Source organism: Moschus berezovskii, chromosome 14 (genome assembly GCF_049115385.1).
Source record: "Moschus berezovskii isolate FMDL1 chromosome 14, NW_MosBer_1.0, whole genome shotgun sequence".
NCBI lineage: Eukaryota > Metazoa > Chordata > Mammalia > Artiodactyla > Moschidae > Moschus > Moschus berezovskii.
The window spans coordinates 39,141,742-39,152,056 of NC_142473.1; the positions used below are offsets into that span (position 1 = coordinate 39,141,742).

The 10,315-nt window shown below is 41.4% G+C and overlaps 1 pseudogene; it reads right to left on the bottom strand.

Annotated features, from left to right (window-relative positions):
- Positions 1-8,440: 8,440 nt before the first annotated feature.
- Positions 8,441-10,062, bottom strand: LOC148775575 (small integral membrane protein 15-like; annotated as a pseudogene).
- Between the last annotated feature and the right edge of the window lie 253 nt (positions 10,063-10,315).

A 10,315-nucleotide genomic window follows, 5' to 3' on the forward strand; every position in this document is an offset into this window, starting at 1 on the left:
CCCCTTCTCCTCCTGCCCCCAACCCCTCCCAGCATCAGAGTTTTTTCCAGTGAGTCAACTCTTCACATGAGGTTTAATCTATGTAATAAGATGGTTGTCTCCTAGTCATGAAGTAACTGCCAGCAGAAAAAAGGAATTTTTACCCATTTACTCAATTTAATGGGAAAGAGGAAAATAATCTCTCTTCAACCATAGAATATAAGTATTTTTCTTGAGTCTACTTGAGCAACTTTGGGTCATATCATCATCCCTGGACCAAGAGCAGTTATCAAGGACTTGTATAATTAATCCTATATAATACATTATAATAGATTAAAAAAAACACTCAAGTTTTCTTGGAAATAAAAACCTGACTGGTATGGGGAAAAATAATGGAAAGCCTGATGAACAGAATCAAGACAGAACTAAAAAATAGTGCCAAGGAATTCTCTCAAAATACAGAGCAATAAAACAAAGAGGTGAGAAGTATAAGATAGGAGTTTAAATACAGAGTTTTGAGGCTTCTGCTTATGCCTGGGTGTGGAAAACTGGAGAGCCCTTCATTGTTGCTGCACTAATAAAAAGAAAAAGTTGGGTAAACTACAAAACTACTACATTTCTTGAGACTGTCTGTAGTGACCACCTTCCAAGATGGCCCCCAGTGAGCCCTACTTCCTGGTATTTACACCCTGTGTACTTATCCCCTTTCAGGGTCAGCCTGTGTAAGCCACAAAATATTACAGAAGTGACACTTTGTCATTTCCAAGATTAAGTTATAAAAGAAGGTGGTATTCTGTCTTGAGTTCTGCCTCTCCCTTGTTATCTCTCCTTCTTCCCTCTCTTTCTCTCTCTCATCACTTGCTCTGCAGGAGCAATCTGCCATGCTATTAGCAGACCCACGGAAAGGCCCACGTAGCAAGGAATTGAAATCTCTGAACAACAGTCAGCAATGCACTGAGGCCTGCTGACAACTGCGGGCATGAGCTGGGGAGAGTTCTTCAGTGCTATTCAAGTCTTGAGTTGTCTACAGCCCTGGCTGACAGCTAGACGGCAACCTTATAAGAAACTCTGAACCAGAACCACCCCATCAAGCCACTCTCATATTTCTGAGACATGGAAATGGTGAGATAATATTTCTCCTATATTGCTTTAAGCTGCTACTTTTGGGGGATGATTTGTTATGTAGCAGGAAACAACTAATAACCTACCCAGACTGGAGGATTCAGGGTAACCAAGCAGGTTGAAATTTCAGGGAAGACAGGGCCCTTTAAGCAGAGACAGATAGTGAGCATTTGCTTACCTCTGGTAGAGTAGGAGAAGAGATCTGGGTATGTGTGCTCAACCGCTTCAGTTGTGTCTGTTGACTCTTTGTGACCGCATGGACTATAGCCCGCCAGACTCATCTGTCCATGGAATTCTCCAGGAAAGAATACTGGAATGGGTAGCCATTCCCTTCTCCAGGGGATCGACCTGACCCAGGGAACAAAGCTGGATCTCCTGAATTGCAGGCAGAATCTTTACCATCTGAGCCACCAGGGTGCCATAGAGAAAGATAAAAAGAAAAGAGATAAATTTTTATTTTTGATTCATCAAATGAATTTATTTTTTATTGAGGTATAATTGGCATATAACATTATTTTTGTTTCACGTGTACAACCTAATGATTCAAGATTTATATATATTATGAAATGATCACCACAGTGTCTTGTTAGTATCTGTCACCATACATAGTTGCAAACTAGTTTTATTTTTCTCTGAGAAGAACTTTTAAGATTTGTTCCCTTCAGTTCAGTTCAGTTCAGTTCAATTCAGTCGCTCAGTCGTGTCTGACTCTTTGCGACCCCATGAATCACAGCAAGCCAGGCCTCCCTGTCCATCACCAACTTCCGGAGTTCACTCAAACTCATGTCCATCGAGTCGGTGATGCCATCCAGCCATCTCATTCTCTGTCATCCCCGTCTCCTCCCACCCCCAATCCTGCCCAGCATCAGAGTCTTTTCCAGTGAGTCAATTTGTCGCATGAGGTGGCCAAAGTATTGGAGTTTCAGCTTTAGCATCAGTCCCTCCAATGAACACCCAGGACTGATCTCCTTCAGAATGGACTGGTTGGATTTCCTTGCAGTCCTAGGGACTCTCAAGAGTCTTCTCCAGCACCACAGTTCAAAAGCATCAATTCTTTGGCGATCAGCTTTCTTCACAGTCCAACTCTCACATCCATACATGACCACGGGAAAAACCATTACCTTGACTAGACGGACCTTGGTTGGCAAAGTAATGTCTCTGCTTTTTAATATGCTATCTAGGTTGGTCATAACTTTCTTTTCAAGGAGTAAGAGTCTTTTAATTTCCTTGCTGCAATCAGCATCTGCAGTGATTTTGGAGCCCAAAAAAATAAAGTCTGACACTGTTTCCACTGTTTCCCCATCTATTTGCCATGAAGTGATGGGACCAGATGCCATGATTTTCATTTTCGGAATGTTGAGTTTCAAGCCAAACTTTTCACTCTCCTCTTTCACTTTCATCAAGAGGCCTTTGAGTTCCTCTTCACTTTCTGCCATAAGGGTGATTCAGTTCAGTTCAGTTCAGTCGCTCAGTCGTGTCCAACTCTTTGCGACCCCATGAACCACAGCACGCCAGGCCTCCCTGTCCATCACCAACTCCTGGAGTTCACTCAAACTCATGTCCATCGAGTCGGTGATGCCATCCAGCCATCTCATTCTCTGTCGTCCCCATCTCCTCTTACCCCCAATCCCTCCTAGCATCAGACTCTTTTCCAGTGGGTCAACTCATCGCATGAGGTGGCCAAAGTATTGCAGTTTCAGCTTTAGCATCAGTCCTTCCAATGAACACCCAGGATTGATCTCCTCTAGAATGGACTGGTTGGATTTCCTTGCAGTCCTAGGGACTCTCAAGAGTCTTCTCCAGCACCACAGTTCAAAAGCATCAATTCTTCAGCGATCAGCTTTCTTCACAGTCCAACTCTCACATCCATACATGACCACGGGAAAAACCATAGCCTTGACTAGATGGACCTTGGTTGGCAAAATAAAGTCTCTGCTTTTTAATATGCTATCTAGGCTGGTCATAACTTTCCTTCCAAGGAGCAAGCGTCTTTTAATTTCATGGGTGCAATCAGCATCTGCAGTGATATTGGAGCCCAAAAAAATAAAGTCTGACACTGTTTCCACTGTTTCCCCATCTATTTCCCATGAAGTGATGGGACTAGATGCCATGATCTTTGTTTTCTGAATGTTGAGCTTCAAGCCAACCTTTTCACTCTCCTCTTTCACTTTCATCAAGAGGCCTTTGAGTTCCTCTTCACTTTCTGCCATAAGGGTGGTGTCATCTGCATATCTGAGGTTATTGATATTTCTCCCAGCAATCTTGATTCCAGCTTGTGCTTCTTCCAGCCCAGCGTTCCTCATGATGTACTGTGCATATACGTTAAATAAGCAGGGTGACAATATACAAACTTGACATACTCCTTTTCCTATTTGGAGCCAGTTTGTTGTTCCATGTCCAGTTCTAACTGTTGCTTCCTGACCTGCATACAGGTTTCTCAAGAGGCAGGTCAGGTGGTCTGGTATTCCCATCTCTTTCAGAATGTTCCACAGTTTCTTGTGATCCACACAGTCAAAGGCTTTGGCATAGTCAATGAAGCAGAAATAGAAGTTTTTCTGGAACTCTCTTGCTTTCTCCATGATCCAGCGGATGCTGGCAATTTGATCTCTGGTGCCTCTCCCTTTTCTAAAACCTGCTTGAACATCTGGAAGTTCACGATTCACATATTGCTGAAGCCTAGCTTGGAGAATTTTGAGCATGACTTTACTAGCATGTGAGATGAGTGCAATTGTGCAGTAGTTTGAGCATTCTTTGGCATTCCCTTTCTTTGGGATTGGAATAAAGACTGACCTTTTCTAGTCCTGTGGCCATTGCTGAGTTTTCCAAATTTGCTGGCATATTGAGTACAGCACTTTTACAGCATCTTCTTTCAGGATTTGAAATAGCTCAATTGGAGTTCCATCACCTCCACTAGCTTTGTTCGTCGTGATGCTCTCTAAGGCCCACTTGACTTCACATTCCAAGATGTCTGGTTCCAGTGAGTGATCACGCCATCGTGATTATCTTCGTCGTGAAAATCTTTTTTGTACAGTTCTTCTGTGTATTCTTGCCACCTCTTCTTAATATCTTCTGCTTCTGTTAGGTCCATACCATTTCTGTCCTTTATCGAGCCCATCTTTGCATGAAATGTTCCCTTGGAATCTCTAATTTTCTTGAAAATATCTCTTGTTTTTCCTATTCTGTTGTTTTCCTCTATTTCTTTGCATCGAGGAAGGCTTTCTTATCTCTCCTTGCTATTCTTTGGAACTCTGCATTCAGATGCTTATATCTTTCCTTTCCTCCTTTGCTTTTCACTTATCTTCTTTTCACAGCTATTTGTAAGGCCTCCTCAGACAGCCATTTTGCATTTTTGCATTTCTTTTCCATGGGGATGGTCTTGGTCCCTGTCTCACGTACAATGTCACAAACCTCCGTCCAGAGTTTATCAGGCACTCTATCAGATCTAGACCCTTAAATCTGTTTCTTACTTCCACTGTATAATCATAAGGGATTTGATTTAGGTCATATCTGAATAGTCTAATGGTTTTCCCTACTTTCTTCAATTTATAAGGGTGGTAGCCACTTCCAAATATATAGCACAGTGTTATTAACTATAGTCCCCATGACTTTATTCTATAACTGAAAAATTTGTACCTTTTGACCTCTGTTACTCATTTCCCCCATCCCCAATCCCCTACTCCTGGAAATCACCAATCAGTTCTCTATATCTGTATGCCTAAATAAGATTATATAGTATTTGTCCTTCTCTGACTTATTTCAGGAGATAAAAATTTTAAATTGCTAAAGCCTACATGTGGATGATTATAGACGTATAGAGACTGTGGGAGCAACAGACAAAAGGGTGGTTCACGTTCACATACAGGCTCTTCTTCCTGAACCTTCAGTGGTTGCTCATGACAAAGACCAGTAGCAATGTAGGAGAATGGAGAATCAAAGACCTCTGCATCTTGATCTTGGGCTTCCCGACTTTCATAACTATGAGAAAATAAATTTGTTATTTATGCCACTCAGTCTATGGTGGCCCTGGTGGATGCAGGACTTCTTTTAAACTGTAATTTCAAATTCCTTATTGACGACATGTTGCCCTTATATCCTACCACTTTGCTAAACTCAGTTTGTTCTGATGCTTCGTGGTTGACCCTTTCAGATTTTCTGCAGAAACAACTTTGCCATCTGTAAACAGAGACACTTTTGTTATTTCCTCTCCACTCTTTATACCTTATATTTCTTTGAAAGTGTTTTAAATTACTTTATTTTTTAACCTTAAAAATTTTTTTATTGAAAGAAAGATTCTTTAAATCCTATAATGCTTTACAATTTTCAAAAAATTGTACACATGATTTCCTATAATCCCATAATAACTTTTTTCTCTTTTATCCCCAGTCCTATATGGCCTCTCTCATCTGTCTCTCTCCCCACTGGTAACTGCTAATTTGTTCTCTGTATCTGTGAGTCTGCTGCTACCTCATTTCTTTTTCTTGCCTAACTTCACTGGATAGAATTTCCATGCAATGTTGAATAGAAGTGATAAGAACAGATATCCTTCCTTCGTTCTCAGATGTAGGGAGAAAGCCTTTAGTCTTTCATTATTAAGTATGATGCAGTTTATATGGCTCTGTAACCACCACTGCAATAGGTAATTGCTCACCATCTGTTATCATGCTGTTTGTGTGTTCACCTGAATTCCCAGAGCAGCCTTAGACTGGAAGATAGTACAATGGATGGAAGAGAGAATAGTCAATATGTTGAACCATATCTTCCCTTGAAAGTCATAACATGCCCTGGCTCTGTTTACCGTCATATCCAGCCTGCTCTCTGCACTCCTAGTTTGGGTTACTTAACCTTTATGCTGGTTTTAGAAAAGGCAGAGGAACAAGAGATGAAACTGCCAATGTCCGCTGGATCACTGAAAAAGCAAGAGAGTTCCAGAAAAACATCTATTTCTGCCTTACTGACTATGCCAAAGCCTTTGACTGTGTGGATCACAAGAAACTGTGGAAAATTCTGAAAGAGATGGAAATACCAGACCACCTGACCTGCCTCCTGAGAAACCTGTATGCAGGTCAGGAAGCAACAGTTAGAACCAGTCATGGAACAACAGACTGGTTCCAAATGGGGGTGGGAGGAGAAGGGGACGACCGAGAATGAGATGGCTGGATGGCATCGCCGACTCTGTGGACATGAGTTTGAGTGAACTCCGGGAGGTGGTGATGGACAGGGAGGCCTGGCGTGCTGTGATTCATGGGGTCGAGGAGAGTCGGACACGACTGAGCGACTGAACTGAACTGAACTGAAAGGAGTATGTCAAGGCTGTATATTGTCACCCTGATTATTTAACTTATATGCAGAGTACATCATGAGAAATGCTGGGCTGGATGAAGTCCAAGCTGGAATCAAGATTGCCAGGAGAAATATCAATAACCTCAGATATGCAGATGACACCACCCTTATGGCAGAAAGTGAAGAACTAAAGAGCCTCTTGAAAGTGAAAGAGGAGAGTGGAAGAGTTGGCTTAAAGGTCAACATTCAGAAAACTAAGATCATGGCATCTGGTCCCATCACCTCATGGCAAATAGATGGGGGAACAGTGGAAACAGTGGCTGACTTTATTTTTCTGGGCTCCAAAATCACTGCAGATGGTGATTGCAGCCATGAAATTAAAAGATGCTTACTCCTTGGAAAGAAAGTTATGACCAACCTAGACAGCATATTAAAAAGCAGAGACATTACTTTGCCAACAAAGGTCTGTCTAGTCAAGGCTATGGTTTTTCCAGTGGTCCTGTATGGATGTGAGAATTGGACTATAAAGAAATCTGAGAGCTGAAGTATTGATGCTTTTGAACTGTGGTGTTGGAGAAGACTCTTGAGAGTCCCTTGGACTGCAAGGAGATCCAGCCAGTCCATCCTAAAGGAGATCAGACCTGGGTATTCATTGGTAGGACTGATGTTGAAGCTGAAACTCCAATACTTTGAGTTGACTCATTTGAAAAGACCCTGATGCTGGGAAGGACGGAGGGCAGGAGGAGAGGGGGACGACAGAGGATGAGATGGTTGGGTGACATCACTGACTCAATGGACATGAGTTTGGGTGGACTCCGGTAGTTGGTGATGGACAGGGAGGCCTGGCGTGCTGTGATTCATGGGGTCGCAAAGAGTTGGACACGACTGAGTGACTGAACTGAACTGAACTGAACCTTTATGCTCAGCCCCTTCTCTTGCTTCACCTGAAGTGTTATCTCATATGGAGGTTTGTACTCAGCCACCCCTTCTTCCACTCACAGAATTGTTGCTATTGTTTCCTGTTGTTTACTGTTGTAGTCACGTACACACCCTTCCTTTTCCTTGTGGTGGTGGTGGTTTAGTCACTAAGTTCTGTTTGACTCTTGCAACCCTACGGACTGTCGACTGCCAGGCTCCTCTGTCTATGGGATTCTCCAGGCAAGAATACTGGAGCTGGTTGCCATTTCCTTCTCCAAGGGATCTTCCTGACCCGGGTCTCCTGCATTGCAGAAAGACTTTTTACTGACTGAGCTATGGGTATTCTACCCAAAACTATGTTCTACAACCAAGTCCTGCAGGAAGGTAACTTTCAGTGAATTTGATCTCCCTGGAGTGAATTATTTTGGAATCAGACACATGGTTGACTTTGAAATCAAAACTCAGGAGCTGCTAAAAACTTGGCTCCGTGTTCCGGTCCTGAACCACAGGCCTCCAACAGTGATGGGAATCTATTGATCCACTCTAAGCGGTTAGAGCTTCCTTTTTTCAACCTGTGCATGTTTGTCTAAAATGTTATCCTCTGAGTATGTAAAGCAACTTGAAGATCCAGATCAGTCCGTACAGGATAACTTAACTTTAGAAAGTCAGTGTAGGTAAACTGATGTGCCTTCATCCTGACTTTGGAGGTGTTTTTCAAACTACAGTTTACTACTAGTTAAAAGTCAGTTGAGTGAATGCAATAAGAATTTTTCAAAATACAGTGGATTTTGACATACCAGAAGGTGTTGCCTACAAGCAGTGTAGTATTGTGTGAGGAAGCTTCTGTTGCATGTGTATGTGGGTGGACGATACACATGCTGGCTAGTGATGTAGACTGTATGTCAAGGTTGTGGGAATATCACAGCCCACGAAGCTGAACTATTGAAAAGTGCAGGAACTATGGGTTGGGCAGCATGAATGAAGGCAGAACACAAATATTTTTGATCGAGCAAACTGATCAAGGAATGTCTGTGCTTAACTTTTTAAAAAATATTTATTTATTTATGGCTGTGCTGGATTTTCATTGCTGCCGTTGGTTTTTCTCTAGTTTCAGCAAGCGGGGGCTACTCTCTAGTTGTGGTGCATGGGCTTCTAATTGAAGTGGTTTCTTTTGTCGTGGAGCATGGATTCTAGAGCTCGTGGGCACGTGGGCTCAGTAGTTGAGGTTCCTGGGCTCTAGAGCACAGGCTTAATAGTTGTGGCACAACTATTGAGGCTTAGTTCCTCCCTGGCATGTGGGATCTTCTGAGACCAGGAATTGAACCCGTGTCTCCTGTATCGGCACGCGGATTGTTTACCATTGAGCCACCAGGCAAGCCCTGTGCTTAACTTTTATTTATTTATTTATTTTTAGCCTTTACTTCTTTATTTCGAATTATAACATTCTCATTTTGACACAATTTACACCTTTTTTCACCCAATTAATACAATGCAAACAAAATTTTTCCAAATGTTAAGACCTTCTTTACCATTTATGACACATGACATAACCGTAACTCTTTAAAAGTTCCTTAAAAGAAAGTTGAAGTTTTAATTTTCACTGTGAACCTGTCTGATCAAAAAGTAAAGGACATCACCACCACATGAATTAAAACAAAGAATGAAATAAAAAACAAAAGTGGTATCTATATAATCAGCAAATTATCTGATAAGACATATTAACTACTTCACATTTCTACTTAGCACAAGTGAGAATAAACTGGTTCCAAGGTACTACAGATTTGGCATTTTTATTCTTAAGCTTTAAATCATAGTGTTACTCTACTCAAGTCATCTCTAAGAAAATGGCAGTGTTCATAAGTACAAAAATGATTATATCCAGGAGGTGGTATTCTACACAGTCAAGATAACAAGAAAATTCTTTATAAAATTAGATTTTTAAAAATGCAGACTATCTGGGAATTACCAGTATCTCAAAAGCTAAAATAAGAAAAATACAGAAAATAGAGAAGTACTCACTGAATGATATTATTTTGCTTTGAGGAAACCAGAAATGATTCTATTCCAAAAAATAAGTAATAATGATAAGAGATGTAATTAATACACCATAGATCTTTTAAGCCAAACCACGCTTTTCTGCTCAGAACGACTCTTGATTTTTGCATTCTTAATCTCTTTTGTCCAGAAGAGGACCACATTTTAAGCCATTATTTGAATAGAGTTCTTAATCTAAAGCCACTTTTCTTCACAGGATGTTTTCATTTTAGTATTCATACATAAGCTGCAAAAAGACAAATGAAAGTCAGTTATAAGAATCTGTAGCATAATAAATGCCGATTTACAGTAACTGTCAACAGACTTCTATACCGAAGCCGAAAAGTTGCTACAGTACAAGTGAGAACTGACATGGTTCTTCCATAGACTCACACTTCATTTAGTAATACTGTCATAAGATCCAAAAAGAAACCTTAATGGTTCCTTTCAAAGATGCATAATTTCCCGAACAATTTTCCTCTGGATGCACAGCCTGTTCATTCCTTCAATCCTTTTTCAGTCGTTTAGCTTTTGCAATGTTTTCTTGACGTTTTTGTTTCTTCTTTTGCTCCTTTTCCCTGGCCTCAATCATCTTGGCCAATTTCCAAGACAGCACAGCACTTGCTAGAAACAAGGCGTCAGAGCCAAAATAACTGTTGTAAGGAAGCCATATGGGTCCTTTGCAGCCCATTCCACAACACACTCAGCCCAAGCCTTTAAATCAAACATCTTCGTGGAGGCCTTATGCTTGAGTAGTGATCTCTAATTTTGTCCTGGCATTATCAGCCAGTCACAATTTCAGATGACCTTTGGTTGGCTGTCTTCTTTAACTCTACCAATAGACTTCTGAGAGAAGGCTTAAATTCTATACACTCCCAGTTTCGGACCCCAGGTGCAAGCGCCCTCCACACTTTAAAGAATATTCTTCTTCCTTCAGAAAAGGATCCACCAGGCGTGATCTCCGGATGAGACCCGCACAGCG